Source organism: Myotis myotis, unplaced genomic scaffold (genome assembly GCF_014108235.1).
Source record: "Myotis myotis isolate mMyoMyo1 unplaced genomic scaffold, mMyoMyo1.p scaffold_m19_p_14, whole genome shotgun sequence".
In the NCBI taxonomy this organism is placed as follows: Eukaryota; Metazoa; Chordata; class Mammalia; order Chiroptera; family Vespertilionidae; genus Myotis; species Myotis myotis.
In genome coordinates, this window is record NW_023416318.1 from 6,331,758 (window position 1) to 6,357,342 (window position 25,585).

Genomic DNA, 25,585 nt, shown 5'->3' on the forward strand with positions numbered 1-25,585 from the left:
GGAATATATTATTTTTTATTGCTTTCTCATATTTCTTATAAAATGTTTTACATGTTATCAACTAGCCAGAAAGCACATTAAGATGATGTTAGACTGCCTCTGGCAGTTTTCAAAGTACCCCCATATAGGGAGAGGAGATAACCTTTCTAAAGTTTGAGATTTTAGTTATGTAATCACTTTGCTACCAGAGTACTAGGGTGCTGTTCAGTGGAAAATGATTATGATATTTTGGATTGTGGAAAAAATATAACATTATTCACAACATATATGTGTATATGTACATATATTTGAGATATATATCTTTGAAATATATGTATTTCAGATACATATACATGTATAAAATGCAAGCCAAATAATGATATTTCAAGATAAAAATAATGAAGTCTATCCTTCCATTCAGATAGAAGAGCCTTGAATTGATATCCTTGCCCATTGAACTGAATTCCAGTCCTGGCTCTTGTACTGAAGATCTAAATTCTTTACCTTAGGAAAATCATCCGGCTTCCTTTGCGCCAGTGCTTTCACTATAAAGTCTGATTATGTGAATAAACAGTGATTGCTAACCTGGGGACCTCAGCTTCCTGAGGGTGGCAGAGTTAGTTTTAAAAAGTCTTAATTCCAAGTAGGAATTTCAAGTTTTATTTATAAACCAGTAGCCCTGCGCAGGAATCCCTGCTGCCCTCCAGTAGCTGGCTCACCCTCCTGCTGATTCGTGATCTGGTCATGACTTGCTGGGTCGTTACACCTCAGGGCGTAATGGCTAATTAGCATATTCCTCTCTTCTATAGGATGGTTTCATGTTTTACTCACATAAGCAAAATACATTTAAGTGTATTTAACAAAAGTTTTCCAGAAGCATTCCTTAACTGATAGTGGCTATTTTTTGTAATGTAAATTCTTAATCAATTGAAACTATTCCCATCTGCATATCATAATGTTTTTCATTTTGATCTTAGGAAGGGGTCTTCATATTGGAACAGGTTTGGTAATCACTTGAAGAGATGATTTCTTTTTACATATGGAACTCTTCATGAATTTGCATGTCATTCTTGTGCACAGGCTATGCTAATCTTCTCTGTATCATTTCAATTTTAGTATATGGGCTGCTGTAGTGTGTATGAGAGATGATCTTTTTAAGTCACTTCCAACATAGTATTCTATGATTTCAGGATAATTTCATCATGTCTACCATGGTTTGATTCAATTGAAAAGTAAATTTGGCAAGATGAGCTCTATTTTATGAAATAATCTTGTAATATATATTCTCTGCGATTTAAAATGCAACCTTTTCTTGCTATGATAGGAATGGCCATGTTAGACAGTCCCTTGGTCTATTACATTTATAATGTTTGACATAAAAAAAGACAGAGAAGCTCATAGCTACAGTATAGGTAGGGCTGGTCAAGTGTAGGTAGAATTGCTTATTTGAGATTCACCAGGGCCTCATCAGAAATGCTTTGAGGATTTTAACAATTATTTTTATTGCCATACATTCTAGCTTTATGTTCTTTACATCTAGTAACATCATTTATACTGTCTAAGAAAATCCAGTGAAATACTCCAAGCCTACATTTCTGGACATTTACCTTCTAAGACATTAGGTGTCAAGACTATTCATCCCTCCTGGGGTCACCTCCACTATAGAATCACCAAATACCTACTAGGGCTATGGGACAGAGATTTAATGATTTCCCTCCTCCTCCAATTAGATAGATGCTGCCAGAAATGCTTACAGCACAAGTTGTAGTTTATATGTAGTAATGCGAACAGAGTCTACTCAATTTAGATTCAAATGTATCCATTATCTATTGTGAGTTGAGTACTGTGTGAGCACTTTTCTATTAAATGTGGTTTCCAACCCTCTCAGAAACCCAGTGAGTTAGATCTCCGGCTCTCTTTTCTAAAGAGGTCACACAGCTAGTGAGTGGCGACCTGGGATTCGAAACTCAGTGTCCTTGACACTCTCTGCGGGTGGGATTCAGAGGGAAGATCCTGGACAGCAGGGGGTGAACTGCTGGAGGGTCTAATTAGGAGGCACTTGTACTTAACCTTAAAAGATCACTTCATAGTCCCAGTACATTAGGCAGTTTCTTTGCCACTCAACTGCCTTCACACTTTGGTTTTCTTTCTTCAGGCACTCTCTGTCTTACCACTTTGTCTTTTGGGAAGAGAGTAGGAATACCACACGTGAAGCTGTGTTACTTCAGGAATTGAGCCTGGAGAAGAAATGCAGATTTTTCTGGAAATCTATAGCACAAAGCCTCAGTGAGTGAGGCTTTATAAGAATGACTTAGAGAAAACAGGGATGATAATCTGGTCAATTTAGAGATCATGTAGGACAGCCTTTTCATGTCCCCCCCATGAGAGAAATAAAGCCCAAGGAAGGGTAATGAACTCCGGAAAGGCCTTTAGCTAAATAATCACAGCTCAAGGTCTCTTGGTTGTCCATTGAGACGTTTCCTGAAGCTTACTTATAACCCTACTTGGCACTCTGTATAAGTGGATCCCTGGGAGTATGTTGGCTGTTCTATTTAAAACCATGCATCTATATTTTCAGGCAATTACTTCTCAAAGTCATACAAGACTAAAATACAGATTTGTTAAGAAATTACTGCTGCATCAGCATAAAGTCGATGAATAATCTATTGAGATCCTTTCCTAAGACCTCTCCTGAACTCCCAGCCTTTAAAACCCTCAAGACCAAGGGCCCACCTTGCACTCTCCCTTTTGGAAACAGGCCTGTGCCTTTCTGGTCCCCCATTTCCTTCCCCCAGGAGCCTCACTTTTGCCTCTCTCTCTCCTAAACTCCAAGGGTCCTTCTTGTGCTTCTGTAACTGGTTTCCTGAGCCCACCAACCCAGCTGGCTCACTTCTACTACCTCTCTAACTACCTAAATAAACTTTCAATTATAATTAAAAAAAAAAAAAGAAATAACTGGACAGGTTAATTTCTATAATCACATTTGGAGGAAAAATTAAAACAGTATCTTAAAAAGTGGATTAGAGGAAACCAAAAGCATTGTCCAATTCTTGGTATAGAGGTTTGGGCATTAGTTTCAGCACTAATTGGTCAAAAATCTCAGTTCACTTTTTACATCAGCCTCAGCATTAGCTTTGTGTTTGATTTCCACATGACACTCTCCTTTCCAACCTAGCTCATTCTCAGGGCTTAGCCTGGAAGCTGGAGTCCCTTTGAACACTGACTGTCAACTGCACATTATATGACATCATTGCTGTAGTCACATGCAACCCATTCTCCACCATCTAAAGGAAGTGGCCAGCCGAGGGCTTGGGCAGCCTTGGCAAATGTGCTTTATGTGAGGCCAAGGATAACGTAATTCTGCTACTGTGCAAGAAGAGAGTTGTACTTCCCTAAGCAAATTGGCTAGAGAGGAGCCACTGTGGTTTCCTCTAATAGGGCGCATGACTTCTTCTGCAGCCATTCTGTATCTCTTAGCTTTTCGAACAGAAGTTTCTTCTAAATCCTGGCAAAGCGAGTAATTAGAAAACTGCCTGTGGGATTTGAGAAAACCCTTGCAGAGCCTCCTTTCCTTTTTTTAATTTTCAATGTGAAGCCCCTCTGTGGTACTTTTCTGGGAGTTCAAATTGTTCCACTTTTTTTTCTAGGAATAGAGTGACAAAATCCAGTCCGTTATCATTCTAATATATTCTGCAAATATTTATCAAACCCAAGCTATGTGTTGGGTGCGTCAGACATAACAGCAGCAAATTAAGGCACGTTCCTTGACTTCTGGAATTTACGCCAGTGCTTTTCAGTGGCGCTTCAGAGCTTCAGCTTGCTCTTGAAGCCTTTCTAGCTTCTTAGTGAATTTGCCTGGGGGTTTCTTTCTGGCACCTAAAGAATTTACTTGGCCTGCTGGGCAGGAATAATTAAACACTGTAAATAAAACAATAATTTTAAAAAAGATGCCAATAGAAGTCATAATTGCTCCTGTTTTATTTTATGTTGTTAATAGAAATTTTAGAATATACTCTATTTGCTTAAAGGCCATTACATCACAATGAGGATAATATTTTAAATTTCAGTCAAACTTCATATACCATCTGACTGGGAAGACAGGAGAAGTGAAAGTGATACCATTGCAATAATCTGGTTAGTACTTAACAGAAAAGGAGTAAAGGGAAGACTAGATAATATAGGCATGCCATTTATACAGCTTTGCTAATTTAACACCCTCCAAGTCTATTACCCCGCTGATTGATGGGGGAAGGAACTGGACAAAGGTACTTGGATGCATGCCCAGTAAGGTTTGAGTGATGTGGGAAGGTACTTTACCTGTCTGTCAATCACACCTGGGAGCAGGTAATGGGCCAGAATAGGTATGACCCATGCAAGGGCTTGAAACCTGAATATTTAAACTTCTGAAAAAAGGAAGTTCCCTCTCTTGGCCCTCTTGGGACTTCTGCTCTCCTGCATTTGCCCACAGGGCTCAGAGCCATGTGGACTCCACACAATGGACTAATGGGCTTTAATAAACCTGATGTTTAGCCAGCCCCAGCCCCAGCCCCAGCCCCAATACAGAACAGAAGCTCTGATTGCTGGCTTTGCTTTTGGCTTTGTTGAATCCACAGCTGCCCCTCTTTCAGGACTGGCTTAAGGGACATGAGACTTTGGAACCGGAAAAATGTAACTCTATTCACATAAAGCCTTTTACCACGTGTCATTCTCCTGTGCAAATCTTAGAAAATTCATTTTCTAAAGATATCTTAAGAGCCCCACTCCCATGACTGATGGAGAAGTACACTTCTTCAGTAACAAAAGGGACTATGGGAGAGGACACCTTCAAAGGCAGTTTTATGCCAGGCTACTCTGGATATGAGTTTGCAGTGTGGCTACTGATATTTACTCTTTCAGACATCCCACAGTTGATTTTTTTTGGAACCACAAATCAACAGGTGAGTAGGTCAAAACTGAAGCTTGATACGTTTGAAGTTAAGTTTCACCTAAATATTGAATTGTGTAACATTTGACAGAAGCTAAAAGGAAACATCACTTCAAGCTTTCAAAGAGCTTTAAGCCATTATTTAATTCCCACTGAATCACTTTGAGGCTCAGAATTTTCATCTCCATTTCACAGATAAATAGGAGAAGAAACCATGGGAGGTTCAGCAACGGTCTCAGGTCATGTAAAAAACTCAGTATCAGAGTGGAGATCAGAATGCTGCAAACTTGGGTCCTTTTGACTTCTCTGCTTGGAGAACAATGCATTTTGCAAACTGACTCCGTCTTTAAAAAGCCAGCCTTCTTGGTGAAGCCCCTGTGTCCTTTGTAAGTCAAAACTTTCTGACTTGTATTTCAGGCACTTTGGAAAGTTCCTACTCTCCTGAAAGACATGGGGTTCACGGTAAAGGAGTATCAAAGAATCATGGTGAAATTTAAGTGACACAGAAACCATACATCTGATTTATCTATTAACCATGCTGGTCTAGCATCTCCAAAACCAATTTACTGATTTATTTGGGAAAGTATAAGTCTTAAATTACCCTCATAGTATTCTAGGTTACTAGAATAGTTGACCTTTGGGGAGAACTTAGCCATATTTAGCCTCACTTTCTCAGTCCCTCTTCCAGGGAAAAGAAATCAGTAAATTAACATTTTAAAGACTAGATTTTTCTAACATAGCAACTTCAAGACCGGGATAAGCAAAAGTAACTAATAAAACTAACAGAACTTTAATCATGATCATCTAAGTGATGACCTAATCCCCCCCTTTCCCCTTGGAGGGATATTCATGCTCCTCTCAACCCCATTTGGACCACATTGCAGATGATATGTACACAACCCCATCATTTGACCCATATTAACATTTACGTATCTGGGAAACAAAAGATCAGTAGGGATAATGAGAGCAGAAAAGACAGCTTTGAACCACCAGGGGGTTCCTAAGATAGAAACTGGGGTGGAGAGGCAGACAGGCAGAGCAGGAAGAAGCAAGGAAAAAGTATTTGTAGAGCATCAGTTGGTACCTAGTGAATACCCACAGGAAAAGAAATCTCAGTAGCGTCTTCTGTTCCTATACATCCTGCTCAATACACTCCACTCTGTCCTTTCATTGCAGTTATACCTGCTTTCTTGAATTGCACACATTGTTATAAATTATTTCTCAAATTTTGTTTTATGACTATGTAACAGACACCACTGTAATTAGCTAGTTATTAACAATAGGAAAGGAGCAAAGGGAAAGCCAGTTATTATAGGCATGTCATTTGGGCATTCACCAGGAAGCTGCAATTTCACACTCTCCAGGGAACACCAGGCTATACCCTGCAAAACACTAGGGGGCAGGGATCCAACAAAGAGAAGATAGACACGTGCCCAGTAAAGTTGGGGTGATATATGACAAATATTTTTCTGTCAATCACACCTGGGGACAGAGATGGTTGGCCAGAATGGGCATGGCCACGGCAAGTGTGTGACTATTTGGGGATATATCATCCCCTAAATAAAGGGACTTGTTCTCTTGTTGCACTTGGCTCTTGACTCATGGGGCTACCTTGTTTTGCTGCTGTCCATGTTTCCTCCATAGCCATGTGGCCCTCTGGATCCCATATGCAACGGACTGATCGACTACAGTCAGGAAACACAGGCTAAGCTAGCCTGATGGACTGGACCAGGCTCCAACATGGAAAGGAAACTCTGATTTTAGCTCTACTGAAGCCTCAGCTATACTTCCTCTATAACTGGACTAAGGGAAATGGGACCTTGAAAACCCAGAAGTACACATTATGGGAAGGAGTGATTTAGTTCCTAGCAATGTTCTCCTTAGAATCATCTCTGAGAGAAGATTCCATCCAGGCACCAACTGCTGTGGAAGTGTTCACACATTCCAGGTTGGACCAGTTCACTTCCTATGTAAATATTTTCTTGTCCAATGAGCTGACCTAATTTGAAGTATTAGATTTTCTCATACAAGAAATGTCACTCTTCCTGTCCTCCATGAGGCACCCAACTCCTTCTTGAGTCAGTGGCTAAGTACCACCTCCTTCAGAAACTGTACCTAATTCAGCTTCACCAAGGCCTGTGCCTTCCCAAGGCTAAAACCCTTTGCTCAGATAAATTAGAGATGCAGAGAAGCACATCCACTCTTCAGACCAGGAGAAGCCTCTTTAGTGAATAAAGCCTCTTCAGGGTGACTTCATGAAGTACATGTTTCACTTAGACTGTGAGGGCACTTGGGTGCATGGATGACTGTTCCTGAGCTTCCAGATGTATTAGGCTCTGCAGAGTTAAATCTCCAATAAGTTGACTTTTGTTGTACAGTATCAATCTTCCCCACAGAAAATAAACACACAGACAATAAACAAACAACACACACACACACACACACACACACACACACACACACACAATATCTCCTCCCCAAGGATATGTTTTCATCGATTTTTAAAGAGAGAGAGAAGCATCAATGTGAGAGAGAAACATTGATTGGTTGTCTTCCGCACGGGCACTGACCAGGAATCAAACCCACAACCTAGGTATGTGCCCTGTCTGAGGATTGAGCCTGCAACCCTTTGGTGTATGGGGTGAGGCTTCAACCAACTGAGCCACCCGGTCAGGGCCAAAATTACTTTTGTAATGAAAATAACAGTGGTGCCCTAGCAGCTGGTTTTACTCAGTGGTTGGAGCATTAGTCTGGGACTGAAGGGTCCTGGGTTTGATTCCAGTCAAGGGCACATACCTCGGTTGCAGGGCCTATCCCGGTTGGGGAGCATGCAGGAGGCAACCAATTGCTGTTTCTCTCTCTCTCTGTCTTTTCCCTACCCTTTCACTTTGTCTAAAAATCAACAGAAACAATATCCTCTGGTGAGGATTAATAAAAAAAAGAAAGAAAATAACAGTGTGACTAGCAGTAAAAATAGGCATTCTCTTTTCCGTCAGTGAAAAGAACATTCAAGTACAGAGTCATCATACACATAAAAGATGATCATCAGAGAGATGCAAATTAAAATGACAATGAGGTATCACCTTACACCTGTCAGAATGGCTACTATCAACATCAACAAATGACAAATGCTGGAGAGGATGTGGAGAAAAGGGAACCCTTGCGCACTGCTATTGGGAATGCAGACTGGTGCAGCCACTATGGAAGACAGTATGCAGTTTCCTCAAAAAAAAGTAAAAATGGAACTGCCATTTGATCCAGCAATCCCACTTCTAGGAATATATCCCAAGAAATCAGAAACACCAATCAGAAAGGATGTTTGCCCCCTTATGTTCATAGCAACACTATTTACAATAGCTAAGATCTAGGAACAGCCCAAGTGCCCATCAGTAGATGAGTGGATAAAAAAGTTGTGGTACATTTACACAAGGGAATATTATGCAGCTGTAAAAAAGAATGCTCTCTTATCCTTTGAGACAGCATGGAGCTAAGCAAAATAAGCCAGTCAGAGAAAGACAAATATCACATGATCTCATTCATATGTGGAATCTAATGAACAAAATGAACTGATGAACAAAATAAATCCAGGGATATGGAAGCATGCAACAGACTGACGAATTTCAGAGGGAAGGGGTGGTGGTGGAAGAGATTAACCCAAAAACGTGTATGCATATAGGCATAACCCATGGACAGACAATAATATGATGAAAACTTGGGGAGGGGGCCAACCTGGTATTCCCGAAATGCAAGGATAAACTATTTTTATATAGAAATTCTTTAGCTGGGAATCTTATTTTCTTTAAAGTAATAAGACATATGAAACAATGATTTATTTAAATAATATTTTTTCTCAGTGAAAAATAAACATTTTCCCCAAAGCATGTTAAAAGAGTCAATCAGGGTGGGAAAGGACCAGGCAGTGATTTTAGAACACTGGCACACATCCGAATGGCTGACAGAGCCTGTTAAACATTGCTGGGCCTGCCCCTAGGGTTTCTGCCTTACTATGTTTGGGATGAAGTCTGACAATTTGTATTTCTAGTAAACTCACAGATAATTCTGATGCTGGCTGTTAGGAAGCATACTTAGAGAAATCCTGGTGTCAGGGTTGGTTTCTCCCACGTGTGATCCCCAGAAATATCAGGCCCCGCTCCTGACAACTGAATCCAAATCACATTTTACCAAGATCCTCCAGTAATTCTTTTTAAAAAAAACAGCTTTGCATAATTCACATGCCATAAAATTCATCCATTGAAAATATATAATTCAGAGGTTTTAGTATATTTACAGAAGTGTGCAACCATTGCCACAATCTAATTTTAGAACATTTCATCACCCTCAAAAGAAACTGAATACTCATATACATTCACACATCATTCTCCCTCCCACTGCTCCTAGACCCTGGCAACTACAGATTTACGTCCTATTTCTGTGAATTTGCCTATTCTGGGCATTTCACATAAATAAAATCATACAATAAAGCCTCTTTTGTGTCTGGTTTCTGTCTCTTGGTCTAATGTTTTGAAGTCTCATCCATGTTGTATAGTATACCCATAATTCATTCTTTTATGGTGCTTAATATTCCATTATATGGATGTACCACTTCGTTTATCCATTTGTCAGATGATGGATGTTATGATCATTTCCACCTTTGGCTATTGTGACTATGTTGCTATCAACATTTGTGTATAGGTTTTTGTCTGGACATGTTTTCACTTCTCCGGGATTGCTGGGCCATACATATCTCATTTTGAGGACCTCCCAAATTGTTTTCCGTAATGGCTACTCTGATTAACAATCCCCGCCGCCCCCGCCCCTGCAACAATGTACAATGGTTCTAATTTCTCTGTATCCTTGTCAACACTTATCATTGTCTTTTTTATGTTATTTATTATTTTGGCAGTCCTAATGCATGTAAAGTGGTAGCTCATTTTGGTTTTCATTTTCATTTCCCTAATGACTGACTGATGATATTGAATGTCTTTTTAAGAGTTTTCTGGCCATTTGTATACTTTGGAGAAATGTCCATTCAAACCCTAAGTGATTCTTATGCCCAATAAAAGTTGAGAAATGCTTGCCTGGGGAGGTTTCAGATCACAGTCACAGTGGCTCTCAGCTTGAAGACTGTATCCTTCCTGATCCTGGTACTTACTGTGTTGTCTATGGACCAGCAGCAATGGCATCACCAGGGACGGTGAGGCATGAGGACTCTCAGGCCCCGGTCAGGTGGCTGAATCAGAATCTGACAATATCCCCACTTAAGCTGCAATTGATTTTGCTGCCATGGGACACCTGGCAATGTTCGGGGACATTTTTCATTGTTACAACTGGGGGAGTCCTACTGGCAGCGAGTGGTCAGAGGGATGCTACTAAACAACCAACAATGCACAGGACAGGCCCTCACAACAAATAATTATTCTGACCCAAATGTCAATAGTGAAGACATGAAAACCCTTAACTAGTGCAGCCAGCTGGTCCATGCACAACACAGTACCCTTTCTGTCAGGGACTCAGGTGTTTGCCAGAATGTGGGACCTTTAGTGCTAAAGGTGGGATTTTCCCTGGCAATACCGGATGGCTGATCCCCCTACCTCACAGGACTGTGTGCATCCCAGGCTCTTAGATTTGACCACTATTGAGTGAAAGGTGGCCTGGAGTATGAGCTAAAGGCTGAGGACTGGAAAGGACTCACCTGCACACACCTGTAAGTTTCAGGGTGCCTCCTGCCAGCCAGGGAACCACAGGGCATGTGGGCTTCCCAGCAGGGCCTTCTCTGCCTCTGCATCACCCTGTGAGCCTGGCCCAGCTGCTTGGGATTCCTGACTCAGCCAGAACTGCATGGTTGCGGCTTGCTGACATGCCCTCGCTCCCCTCGCTCTTTCTTTCAAAAGGGGTATAACAATAGGAGCGATACAGCATGGGGTGGCTGAGCGGAGTCCAGGGACAAAGGCACAAAACCATCACCAGCCTCTCTAGTTGGAGAATGGTGGAATCACCAGCTGTCAGAGACCCAAATGGCCCAGGAGAGCGCCTCCAGCCCCCTCATTCTATGGAGATTGCGAGGCTCGTGCTTGAACAGAGAGGAGTGTGTTGGGTTCATTACCATGCAGGAATAAATGCCCTTTTAATTGCCAGGAAGGAGAAAGAGAACCAAAACCTTTCCTTGACAAATCCTAGGTGCCCCACTGGGAAAGGTTCATTTACATCTTGGGAACTAAGTGTTCGCGGCCCAGCTGGGCCAGGGTAAAGAGTGACAGATGGCTACGTCCTGGAGCAAAGCAGGGGTTCTCAGACTTGAACATGCAGCAGAACCACTGTGGGGCTTGTTCAAACGGGCGCCCTGTGCCTCCCGCCCCCCCACCCCCACCCCCCTAGGCTTCTGACTTGGCAGGTCTGGAGTGAAAGCTGACGATTGTGTGTCTAAGTTCCCGCCCCCAGAGTAGAATGAGAGACCGTAGCCTTGCTGATCCTGGTACTCACTGTGTTGTGCAGGGACCAGCAGCAGCCGCATCCCCAGGAACAGTGAGGCACGGAGACCCTCCGGCTCCCTTCAGTGGCTGAACCAGAATCTGACCATGTCCCCACTTAAGCTGCGTGCACATTCAAACCTGACAAATGCTGGTCAGGATTATTTAATCGAGGTGCCCGTGCTCTTGCTGACCCTCTAAAGCAGGGCTTGACTACACATTAGGATCATCTGGAAATCTCCATGAGGGACATACCCCAGGCCAGTTAAATCTGAACCTCTGCAGGTCGGGCACAGTGTTTTTAAAATCTCCAAGTAAATTTCAACGTAGCCACGCTTTGAACCCTTGTTTTAAGTACAATCAGCCTCCTGAACACCTTTCACCTGGGAGACACCACCCACACAACACAACTTCTACCAGGAAAACTGGCTCACCTGCCCCACCTATTGCCTTGTGATTCCCTCCACATCTCCAATCACCTGCCTCTAACCTTGATTCATACCATCTGCCCTTCTCCTGTTTGATGATCTGCTCTGGCTTCTGGACCTTTCTCTCAGTTATATCCTCTTGGTTTAAATGCAGGTGGGAAGTAGTATCACCTTTACATCAGTGCTGGTCAACCTGGATGCTAGAACTCTTACCTCAGAATCACCTGTGATGCTTGTTAAACATGCAGAATCCTGGTGCAACCCACCCCAGACCGCCCGAACCAGAAACCTTCGAGTGTGTTCAGCAATCTTCCTTGTTTCACAAATAATCCAGTTGTTTCTAAGGCACTTAAGAGTGAGGGCACTACTGATCTAGACCTTCTGGTATACCTGCATCCCCGCCCCTGGCTAATTTCAATTTGTAATAAACTTAGTGCCTAGAAAATGTCCTGCTCAAGCACATAAATCAAGAAGTGCACACTAGGGAGTGTGTTCTCGGCTCGCTCGGCAGCTGCTGGAGCAGAGTTGTCTGTGCCACCCAGGCCAAAGGCAAGGCCTGAGCCCAACCCCCATCTCTTCACTGCTGCCCAGTCTTTCCAGTGAAGGTGCTGGGTGCTACCCCAGACTCCAGCTCCCTGCTGAAGTTGCAGTGACCAATGGGAACACCCGCCTGCTTCTGTTGCCTCTTGTAGTTTCGTTTTCTTTTTAATGGTGTTTCTTGTTTCCCCAATAACATTGCAAGTTTTCTGATTACAAGTTTTCTGTGTCTGGGAATCAATTCATGTTCTTTTCCTGGGGGAAGAGATTTATTTCTTCTGAGGCATGGAGTGAACTCATCATTGGCAGGGAAAATTTCCCATACAGAGGAATGAAATAATCCACAAAAGTACAAAGTTTGTTTCTCTGGGCTCAAACATCATGGTGGAAGAGACTTTTACTGTAGGCATAAAGCTCTATAAATGATTTCAAAATAAGCAATGCAGCAAACAGCAGCATCCAACTACATTTCTCTGTCAGGCACAAGGGTGCCTAGCAGGAGTGGCCTTGGAGGGGTCCTGCATGTTACCTGAGATTGGCCTGCTCCAGCTACAATCTTGATCCCACTCTCACACGAGAACTTTCCATGTGGGACTCTGGAGTAGTTGATTTCTGACTTGTCCCCGTTCCTTTGAAAACAAATAAAATAATCTCGGTCTACTCAAGACATATTCCTTTTTCAAACTGAAACAATGACCGGAAAGTGCTCTTAGATTTGCAAATACCATCAAAGTGAGAAGCAGGTGAAAAGCCCTATGAAAACACCAGGCTGGTGTTCAGGAGAGTGAGCTATGAACAGGGGGGCTGGAAGCCAGCCACTGGGACAGTCCCTGCAAAGCTGGCTCGGTTTCCCTCGTGCCACACGCTGGCCGCAGCCTCGGTGCGAGCTGCAGCTGAAACTCTGCCTCCAGTTGCACTTTATAAACAGCCTTGCTGACAAACAGAAACAGCCCAGGTTGTTTTCATCCGGCTTTGTCATTTGTTTCCCATAGACCAATTAGGTTTGGCTGGAGCTTCACTTAAATAGGGGTATAGTTTTCTGTGGAAGATTAAATTGGTCAAATGAGAGCCCCTGTTATTGGGGAGTAGATGAAACACCTTGGAGCAGCGGTTCTCAACCTGTGGGTCGCGACCCCTTTGGCAGTCGAACGACCCTTTCACAGGGGTCGCCTAAGACCATCCTGCCTATCAGATATTTACATGACGATTCATAACAGTAGCAACATTACAGTGATGAAGTAGCAACGAAAATAATGTTATGGTTGGGTCACAACATGAAGAACTGTATTTAAAGGGCCAGAAGGTTGAGAACCACTGCCTTGGAAGGAGCATCCGCTCTGGCCCCTGATAGGACTGTGAGGGGAGGTAAGTTTCCCTTTGATGCCTTCCTGGCGACACCAACAGATTTCCTAAGTGAAAATAAACCCACAGCATCTCTCAAGTTGGCACTAAAATGGGCACCTGCTGGGGGGGAGGGGCAGTTGATTTGTGAGACTGAGGCTTTCCCAGCTGCACCCTTGTGAACGCTCACTGAGTAGGGCTTCCCATCTCCTCCCGTTGGGGAAAATACTATACTTTCTTGAATGCTCTGCCACACAAATAGGTAAATGAGGAAAATGGAAGAGCCATGAAGGTCAAACCCAGGGAGGACCAAAGCATTCCAACAACACATCACCAAAAGCTAGAAGGAAAAAAAAAAAATCAAAACATAAATCTAGCCCTGGCTGGTGTGCCTCATGGTTGGGTGTCCTCCCATGCACCAAATTCCTGGTCAGGGTACATGCCCGGGTTGTGGGCTTAATCCCTGGGAGGGGGCATGCAAGAGGCAGCCAATTGATGCTTTTATCTCACAGTGATATTTCTCTCTAAAAAGCAATAAAAATATTAAAAAACAAAACAAAATACTTTAAACAATAAAGGATTTTAAAAATAACAAAAACATAAATCTAAATCATTCAAACCAACACTGTAAAGTATGCATAAACCAACTCAAGGTTCACTCTAGAAGACTCTAAGGAACTTCTCCCTTTCTAACTACTGATATTTCTCCATACAGTTGAAGCATTATGCAGTGGGATGGACATAGATTTTTGAGTAAGTCAGATTTGGGTTGGAATCGTGCTAATGGCTAGCTAATCTTGAATGTGGTAGTGAATTGCATTGAGCTACCATGTTTTCAGTCATTAAATGGTCATAGTTGTGATTGACCACACTCCTATTTGCCAAATGTTCTGCTTGCCATCCCATTCCATATCCAGTGTGATAAGCCATTTTTGGAAATTCTGAAACTATTCATTACCAGGGCAAAAAGTAGCCTATGATACTTAGAGACAAAACATACATGAGAAGCGGAGGGCTGCTGTTACAAATAAAAATGCTCAAAGCAGAATCAGAGCTTCCACAAGAATATCTTCATCTCCATCTTAGGCTCCCCTAGGAAATCTTCCCAGTGCTATTGCAATGGACCAGTAACTTCTATGTGCCTCATATCTTACACACTTTCATATGGGAGTTTATATTGCAGTTATTCTTTCTCTATCCCACAATTGCATGTTGGGTCTGTAAGGAAAGATAATTAATATCTTTGTGCCCCCTAGAGGAGCAACACCCAAGCCTAGGGTGAGAAAATTGTGTATTGTCTGGCTAACCTGTTCTTCTGGCTGTAGTGACTGAATGGGACTCTCAGGTTGTCTTCTTAGAGCGAGAAGTATCTTCTGCATATGTGAGGGGACTAAATGTTTGATGGCCAAACAGTGGACTATAGATAGTATCTATTGTATTCCATTTTTTCTCTCTGCTCTTCCCTACAGCATGATTATGCCACTCCACCCTATACAACTTAGGAGTGACTATCTGACTTATTCATCCAATAAAATGTGGGCAGAAGTATTACATGTCATGTCTGAAAAGAAGCCAAGAATGCATAATTTTCCCTGTCTCTTCCTCCTTTGTAATTTTCTATTCAGAAGGTGCTCTTTTAGTCTAGATCCCAGAACAAAAGAAATGTGGATAAGAGTCACGGTTGATCTGCATTAGCGCTCCAGCATGAATGAAAAACAAACATTGGCTGGTATATGCCACTAAGTTTGGGGTCTTTTCCTACCTTTGTGTTTCAGAAATTAGGTTGACTGATAAAGATAGTTGAGGTTATTATGAATAGCAAATAAGGTAACATTTGCCAGTTTCTAGAACAGTGTCTGACACACAGGGTGGGGTTAGTAAACTGTGTTATGATAAAGTGGTGGCTATAGCTTTTAGCCCACCATGAGGAAGTATACACCTAGTCATCTCAGCTCCTCACATCCAGCCCCAACGAGGATCGTCTGCTCTCCTGCCTGCATAGGGCTCTCTTCATAATTCCAGTTTCCTGTCTCAGGACACATTGTGTCTTTGGCCAATAATACTAGGAAAAATCTCAGTCTTCCAGCAATGCTTGCTTTCTTTTCTACAGGGATATAAACATGGAAATCTTCACAGAAGTGAGAAAAATGTAATGATGAAAAATGACAAATTTAATTTGCCATTTTACTACATCAATGACATGTATAAAATATCAAATACAGTATAGTAGAGTCTATACATAATAATTTCTTTATGGCCTTTCTGTCTGAAACATTTTGTCTTTCTTTGAACCTCAGGAAGTATTAGTTCATCTCAGGTAAATTTTTAACCATGGGCATAATTTAAAAATTACCTGAGGCGGAATAATATATTCCTTCCATAGGTATTTCAATTTTAGGGGATTTTTGTGAAAAGCACATAACCTATCTGTGCCTTATTTTCTGCATATATCAGATAGAAATAAAAATATTTTCTTTAGAGAAGAGTGGGGATTAAGTGAAATAATATATACAAAAGGTCTAGGAGAATACTTGACATTTAATACAACTATAAATATTCAAAACCCAAATCAAGGAGTTTTGAAATGGTAGGTGGTATCATTGCTTTACTTTTATAGATTTTGTTTTTTTGGTTTTGCTATCTTAAACTCAAACCATTATCAATTTTCACCTGCTTTAAGGCCAGCACTTCAAGGATTAATAACAAATTATCTTTTATGATAGAATGTTCCAGGTTTCGCCAGCAAAAATGACCAACTCTAGAAAAATGAAAGCTTGCAATTGCAAATGATTAAACTATAAGAAGGAGCCTTGATGGCTGATACATTCCAATTGCAGAAAAATTATTTTCTCTTTGTCCCATGGGCCTTTACAGCAAGAGCATTTAGACAACCTTCCTGAATTATAGCCCTTTTGGTACAGTTTACACCATCATTAGTCAGGGAGGCAGAGACCATGACTTACAGGATTAAGACATGGGCTAATGTCCCAGCTTTGCAGCTTCAGATTTTTCCTTTCTCAAGCTCTGTGACCCTGCATATGCCACGGGACCTTCTTTTACTTGTATTTCCTTTGCTGAAAAATAGATCGTATTTTTCTCCTCTTATATTCGTTTAAGAATAATGTAGAAAAATGCTGTAAAGCCTCCAGCAAAATAACATTTTTAAATATACAAAATAATATTTTCAGAAACAAAGAAGACTTGGCTTTCTTAATAGACTTTGCAAGTGTAATCTTCAGGCACACAGACATGGTTGTAAGATGTTCTTTTTAATGCCAGTTTTGTTAAACTTCATATATTCAATTTTCTTTTTACTGGTCCAGTCGTATTATTGGATTATCATTTAGTTGTGTTTTTAGGTCCTTCTCTGGACCTAAAACCACATTCACCCTTGGAGTTTTGAAACTTTGAACTCTGAACCCTAGGAACTTCTGCTCAGTTTAAATTAGCTTGTTTCTCTACTACACAACATCTACCTCATAGTTTTCTACTATCCCTAGGTTTTACAAGGATAGTTTCATCCACAGTGAATATCTTATTCTGTTTATTTTGGAGTCCTTATGTCATTGCAGAATGAATTATGATTTCTAGGAATTCACTGGGAAAGACCAAGATGTATAGTTAAATTAAATGAGCATTGTAAAAGTGATATGTGATCATGATAATGATAGCTAATATTTATTGACTACAAACTACATATCAATACTGATTTAAATACATTATCTTATTTATTTTTAATAAGAGCCTTCTAAATTAGATACTGTAGCTATTCCAATTTTACAGATGAGGAAACTGAGGTTTAGATCATTATTTGCAATAGTCACAGATTTAAAAAGTGAAGAAATATGACTCCTCAGCAAATTAATAGATTTAAAATGGCTAAAACCAAGTATCCATTTTTATTTTTATTTTGTACTTTGATTAGCATTCTTTGAAGTCATAAAAGGATTAGTTTGAGGAATGTGCTAGTTGATCTGTCTTGATAGTCATTGTGGATAAGAACACAGTTGACTCTTGAATAACATGGGTTTGAACTTCTCAGGTCCACCTATATGCGGATTTAAAAAATAAATAACTCTACTGTTTTCCATCCATGGCTTGGAGAGGGCAGATCAGAGGGCCGACTGTATGCATTGATCTACACCATTTTATATCAGGGACTTGATCATCAACAGATTTTGGTGTCTTTGTAGGAAGGTGAGTGGGAGGAGGGGTGTCCTGAAACTAATCCCTATGGATATTGAGCGACAACTTAAGCTTTGGGGGAGTTAAAAGTTATATGCTGATCATCATGGGGGGTTGGCACTTCTCTTGTACAAGAGCCAAATGTAATAAACAAGGAAACATGGAGACAACTAAATGAAAACCGCCTGAAACAACTAATCTCTTCAGGCTGGAAGGAAGGTCACAGGGTTGTTTACCAAAGTGATTCTTGCTCCAGTCCTAGCCCTTCCCCACCTGTTTAACGGGAACATTTGCCTTCTGCAGCCAGTCCGTCTTCTTTCTTGTACCTATGACAGGATGGTTCACTCCAATCGATGGTTCCAGGACAGAACTTCCTTGATCTGACTTTGATCCACGATTATCCTTTTCACCCTGGCAAGCAAGGTGCCCAGGATTTGTCCCCAGTGATGCCAGATGTTCCAGCTCACTTTCTGCTCATTCCCTGCTTTCTCACCTTTGTTCCCAGTGTGAGACACTAGAAGAAAAGGCACAGAGGTGTTTAGAACAATGAAGCATTACCAGCCATGTAGCAGAAAGGAAAACTTGCTATCGAAGGCAATGAAAACAATGAACTTCTGCCATTTTCATATTCTAGGGGAACTACAGAGTTCACATCAGGAAGAAAATTCCTCTTTCATTGAGGAAAATATTTATTAAACTTTCGGTCAAGGAACCCAAAGGGAGCTAAACTGCTTGCTCTGTATAACAAAAAGAAGAGGTTGACCTAATATGAAATGACCTTTGGTGCTTTGAGAACAGACTAGAAAGATCTGCCTTAAGGGGAACTTAATTTTAATAAAAAGCAAAGGTATTAAGGAGTTTTTATTAATTTTGAGGACAGGAGCCCCAGAAAGGCAAGGTCTTAGAAAAGTGACAGAACTTAGGACTAATGATGTTAGATATGTAACTATCCTATTCTGTAATTCCTTTCATTTTTTTCTCAAGGATCTGGCAAAGATTTGTTAATTATAAGCAGTATCAGCTTTGGGTCAGTATTTCCTTTAGTAATTTTAAAAATAAGACTGTTTTGTGGGAAACAGCTATAAGTTCTAGAAAACTTTTCGGGGGTATAATAAATTTTTTTTTAAAGTGGATGAAAGGACACTAGGAGCTGGGGAAGACAGTAGTTGCTGAAGTCCAGAGTATGAGTGGACAAATGACAACCAGGATTCATAAGATTTCTTAGGAATTATGAGCAATAATTATGAGAATTATGAGAAAATCTGGGATGAGATGGTTTCCTGAGTGGATCAGCTATTGGGGAACTGGGTCCCCCAAAACTGAATAATCTTGTTTTGAGAAGACTGGAAGATTTGAAGTCACTTGGTTTCATAGATCACAGAAGGTGATAGAAAAAAAAAAATGGATGCAGATAGAGTACAGATAAATACATGGATATAGTCATTCAAAGAATGTCAATCAGAAGTTATTAAAGGTTATTAAAAATTATTAAAATGTATTCAAGGACATTAATGAGATTTTAGTAATATAAAAGCCTTTGAAAAGAGATTACAAAAAAGCCCCTACAACCTTCCATTGCTATTATTGCTGAGAACAAATATCCAGTAGGATGATATCCCCACATGAGGTGAGTAATTCTACATTCATGTACAATTATGTGCAGAGCTATAAATGGATAACATCTACCATTATTCTCTTTAATGACACAATGCTTATTACTTTTACTGCACTTTTTATGATGTGAGGTTTGTTGTGTTCATTTGCCTAGTACCTGAGTCCCACCATTAGATTTAATCTCCTTCAGGGCAAACCTTATCTACATAGTTTACTGCTGTATCTCAGGAAACCAGAGTGCCAGGCAGAGAGTACATGCTCTACAAAAATTCACTGACTAAAAGGAAGTCAGGAAGTTACAAAAGAGCTTTAAACACTTCTTGCGTACTGGAACAAAAGAGACAAAGGAATGTTACAGGTAAAGAAAGATAAAATAATTGCATCACACAAAACATGATGCATAACCTACAAGGAGGCTGATAATGCAAGGGTTTCTTCATTGAGCACAGAGACTATTTTCTTTGCCACATAGATAATGAGCTGCCTGTTCCTAATTGTCTGTGCCATCTGGTACCACATTTAAAACAAAACAAAACACAAGCACGTATGGATTGGGCTTTGGCAATTATGAGTCTGGGGCAGTGATGGCGAACCTTTTGAGCTCGGCGTGTCAGCATTTTGAAAAACCCTAACTTAACTCTGGTGCCGTGTCACATATAGAAATTTTTTGATATTTGCAACCATAGTAAAACAAAGATTTATACTTTTGATATTTATTTTATATATTTAAATGCCATTTAACAAAAATCAACCAAAAAAATGAGTTTGCGTGTCATAGGTTCGCCATCACTGGTCTGGGGTGTATTAAGAAACTACTAAAATAATTATAATATTTGAAAAATTCAGAATGTCATCATATAAATTGTTACCCCATCAAACTAGACCACATTCAAATGATATTACCTTTGTTCAAGTATTTTAAATGTCTCTCTTTGAGCTGCCTTTACCTTCAGCTAAAGGGTACCATAGAATAGTCTCCTTTGGTCTTGTTGCACCTTTCCCCCACATTGACCTTCGAAAACATTCCTCAGAACAAAGTCCTCACTTACTCAGAGATCTATTCAGATTTCTGAATACCTGATGGGGGGAAATATCACTAAGAGTGAAAGGTATAAGGTAACTTTCATGTCTCGTTGGTTAACAATACTCATTAAATGAGAAGCCAGCCTTATACTGCATTCAAGGTTGTACTGTGGCCAAGGAAATGCTGCTCTCTTGTGTACTGGCTGGTTCAGTTTGAGCCTCACACTTGAAAAATAAAGTGATAATTAAAATATTAAGGGGACTTACAGATTAATTGAAGGGCACAAGAATGTTTTGCCTCAGAGAGAAAAGTCAGGGAGAATGTGATTCTGAATACAAGAGAGAATGAATGTATTTTGTACATCACAAGTGGATAAGATTAGGATATATTATAGGCATGGGGTTATTACAGGAGACAGGCCGTAGCAGGAAAGAGTTATTATCCCCAGTGGCTTCACAGTTGCACCTCCTTGGCTGTCTGATCTCTTACTTCCCATGCTCTGGCATCTGTTCTCTCTCTTGACCTCCTGGAGCACAATCAATTTCCCTGTCATTGCAAACAAGCCAGGGTAATGCTCCCTTCCTTAAATAATAAATATAAAAGGACAGGTTTTTGTTTGGCTTTTTTTGTTGTTGTCGTTGTTATTATTTGGGGTCAAGATAAAGATACAAAGTTTGGTGAAGTTTATAGGTGGAAAGGACAGAAGTATGAAGAACAATAGTAAAGAATATCCTTGCAATTAACAAGTCTCCCAATTTGTCTGCATAAGAGACAAAAAAAAAAATTGTAACCCAATTGATTTAAGCTGGCAGTGTTTCCTTACTTGGTGGGAACATAATTCTGCTTTTTAGTCTTTTCTCTAGGTTAAAACTATCCCTTTTGTCACAAGCTATGCTAAAATTCTGTAATCTACAGCTCACCTCAATGGAAGTATACCATCTGTAAGGTGGAATGTTTGTTTACCTGCTCTCCTCTTTCTCAGTTTGAGGATATGGTCAGATAGGGTCCATTCAGTTGTCATATCTATCTATATCAGTATGTAATTAGACAGGCATTCTTTACTATGCTATTTTATAAGTACAAGAAAATTATCTTTCTGTTTCTTGCTACATAACAAAACCCAATGGCTTAAAACAACACATGTTATATCTCACCATTTTGTAGATCATAATTTGGGCAGGGCTCAGCTGGACAATTCTTTTTACGTGTTGTCTACCAAGGCCACTCCATGTTATCAACTGACAGACAGGTTCGTCTGAAGGTCCAAGATGGTTTCATTCGCATACCTGGGGATGGATGAAAGGCTGGGCTCATTTGCAGTTATTGAGTGCCTAAATGCATTTTTTTAAAAAAATACACATTTTTTATTGATTTCAGAGAGAAAGGGAGAGGGAGAAAGAGAGATAGAAACATCTATGATGAGAGAGAATCATTGATCCGCTGCCTCCTGCACATCCCCATACTGGGGATCGAGCCTGCAACACAGGCATGTGTTCTGACTGGGAAAGGAACCGTCACCTCCTGGTTCATAGGTCAATGTTCAACTACTGAGCCATGCCAGCTGGGCCTAAATGCATCTTTTTCAGCATGACATTCTTAGGGTAAATTAGAATTTATTCATGGATATTCTGCACTCTCAAAAAGGGTGTTTCAAATTACAGGAAGTAGAAGCGATTAGTCTCTTAGGGCCTGGGCCCAGAACTGTATTCCATTGGTCAAACAATTACACATCCCTTTGAATTTTAAGTGGAGATGAGATGGAGTCCACCTCTTAATGGGAGGAAAGTCAAAGAATTTGCAACCATCTTTAATCTCCCTCAGTACTAACTGTGGAAGTCTTTGGGAATGTACACATAAATATATACAATGAGCTCCAGCATGCACTCTTTGTTCCCTTCTCATAAAGGATTAATGTTGACCTGGCTGGTCTTGTGTCCCCTTCTTGCTTTGTTAAATTTTGCAGATTTTCCTGTCCCTTGTGAATCTTATTTCATACCTTTTTGTTATAGGATGTCACTTTTGTATCCCAATGTCTTTATATTTTGCAGAAAATTATAATGATCTTTTACACTTGCTCACGGTTCACTTTATTTACCACCTTTATTTTAATAAGTCTGCAGAAATTTTGTTCCTCTTCAATACATTCTGTGAAGTGCTGGCTTCCAGCTTCAAATTGCTGGGAATGGTACCCTCATCCCTTTTTATTTGAGCTCTTTACTCTATGTGTGACTCTATGTGTTTTTATTTATTTATTTTTTAGAGCAGTTTTAGGTTTATAAAACAATTGAGAGGGAGAGATTTTCCATATACTTCCTATCCTGACACATTCATAGTCTCTCATATCACTCACCACATATTTTACCGAGGACAAACCTACATTGACACAACATAATCACACAAAGTTCATAGTTTATCTTAGGATTCCCTCTTGGTGCTGTACAGCCTATGGGTTTAGACATATCTTAATGACATACATCCATCATTCTAATATCATACAGAATATTTTTACTGCCTGAGAAATGCTCCCTCCGTTCTTTGCATATTCACCTCTCCTCCATCCCTCAAGCTCCTGGCAACCACTGATCTTTTTTATTATATCCACACTTTTGCTTTTCCAGAATGTCATATCCTATTTTATTTTGTTGGTTTTCTGCCAGCTAATTCTGTGGAGATGAGGAGGCACTGAATGCTGCTCACTCTAGCAAGAGGTTTCCAAATTTTGAACTTACTGGCATTTTGGACCAGATAAGATTTCAGTGGCACACTGCCCTGTGCATTGGCTGTCTCCCTGGTCTCTGCACACTAGATGTGAGCAGCACTCCCCTCTCCCATTGTGCCAGTTGTGTCCAGACAATGTCACATGTGCCCAGAGCTACAATTCCCCCTGGTTTCAAACCACTGCTTTAGCAGGGATACTAAGTCCTTAATTAGAATTCTAGTTGAAAACAATAATTCTATTACTGGTTTAAAATATAGACCTCATGTAACCCCCCTGACACAGAAAAGCAGAAGCATTATCAAGCGGTTCTCAACCTGTGGGTCGTGACCCCTTTGGCGGTCAAATGACCCTTTTCAGGGGTCGCCTAAGACCATCCTGCATATCAGATATTTACATTATGATTCATAACAGTAGCAACATTACAGTTATGAAGTAGTAACGAAAATAATTTTATGGTTGGGTCACACATAAGGAACTATATTTAAAGGGCCAGAAGGTTGAGAACCACTGGTTTAACCTAATCATGACCAGAGTCCTGTGAGCTCTATGCCACTTCCCTGCACCCAACCTGCTTCCTAGAGTCCTTTCCTGGTCCATGGCCCCAGAGTAAGGTTATACATAATCTCTCATTCATAGCCACTCTATTTAGTGACATCCTAATGCCCAAGAGCTTGAGAAATACTTCTTAGTCAGGGGTGGGCAAACTTTTTGACTGGAGGGCCACAATGGGTTCTTAAACTGGATCGGAGGGCTGGAACAAAAGCATGGATGGAGTGTTTGTGTGAACTAATATAAATTCAAAGTAAACATCATTACATAAAAGGATATGGTCTTTTTTTTTTTTTTTTTTTTTTATTTTTATTCATTTCAAACGGCCGGATCCGGCCCACGGGCCATAGTTTGCCCACGGCTGTCTTAGATCCTGATTATATCGCATTTATTTCTACTTCAATGATGGTTATCCTATAGAAACTTCCATCAAATTCCCATTCCTGAGATGAAAGATATTAATTTTTAATTAGACACAGATGGCTGGAATTCCATGAATCAAATGAATTTTCTCCTCTCCCTGCCTGACCTCCACTGATCACAAAGGTTTTTTTTTTTGTTTTGTTTTGTTTGTTTTTTTTCAGTATGCAATTAGCAACATTCACTTTTCAAATTTATTTATTTATTTTTTAATTAAATCTTTATTGTTCAGATTATTACATTTGTTCCTCTTTTTTCCCCCCATAACTCCCCTCCTCCCAGTTCCTGCCCCACCCACCTCCCTCACTCCCCACCCACTGTCCTCATCCATAGGTGCGCGATTTTTGTCCAGTCTCTTCCCGCATCTCCCACACCCCTTTCCCCCCCAAGAATAGTCAGTCCATTCCCTTTCTATGTCCCTGATTCTATTATAATCACCAGTTCATTCTGTTCATCAGATTATTTATTCACTTGCTTCTTAGATTCACTTGTTGATAGATGCATATTTGTTGTTCATAATTTGTATCTTTACCTTTTTCTTCCTCTTCCTCTTCTTAAAGGATACCTTTCAGCATTTCATATAATCCTGGTTTGGTGGTGATGAACTCCTTTAGCTTTTCCTTATCTGTGAAGCTCTTTATCTGACCTTCAATTCTGAATGATAGCTTTGCTGGATAAAGTAATCTTGGTTGTAGGTTCTTGGTATTCATCACTTTGAATATTTCTTGCCACTCCCTTCTGGCCTGCAAAGTTTCTGTTGAGAAATCAGCTGACAGTCGTATGGGTATTCCCTTGTAGGTAACTGAGTTTCTTTCTCTTGCTGTTTTTAAGATTCTCTCTTTGTCTTTTGCTCTTGGCATTTTAATTATGATGTGTCTTGGTGTGGTCCCCTTTGGATTCCTTTTGTTTGGGGTTCTCCGCGCTTCTTGGACCTGTAAGTCCATTTCTTTGACCAGGTAGGTGAAGTTTTCTGTCATTATTTCTTCAAATAGGTTTTCAATATCTTGCTCTCTCTCATCTTCTGGCACCCCTATAATCCTGATGTTGGTACGCTTGAAGCTGTCCCAGAGGCTCCTTACACTATCCTCGCATTTTTGGATTCTTTTTTCATTCCGCCCCTCCGGTTGGGTGTTTTTTGCTTCCTCGCATTTCAAATCATTGACTTGATTCTTGCGCTCCTCTGGTCTGCTGTCGGGAGTCTGTATAATATTCGTTATTTCAGTCCGTGTATGCTTAATTTCTAGTTGGTTCCCCAACATAACATCGAGGGTCTCATTAGTTTTCTTGTAGATCTCATTAAGTTTATCGGCGGCTTCTAAACAGTTCTTGAGAGACCTTAAAAGTGTGGTTCTGAACTCTATATCTTCTATTGACAATTTTGTCCTGTTTCTTTGTCTC

At 40.5% G+C, this 25,585-nt stretch overlaps 1 non-coding gene across 1 annotated transcript; it reads right to left on the reverse strand.

Moving 5' to 3' along the window:
- Window positions 1-1,012: 1,012 nt before the first annotated feature.
- On the reverse strand, window positions 1,013-1,115 carry LOC118669612. Its single transcript, XR_004972064.1, has one exon. It is a non-coding gene; the product is annotated as a U6 spliceosomal RNA (small nuclear RNA).
- Window positions 1,116-25,585: the final 24,470 nt, after the last annotated feature.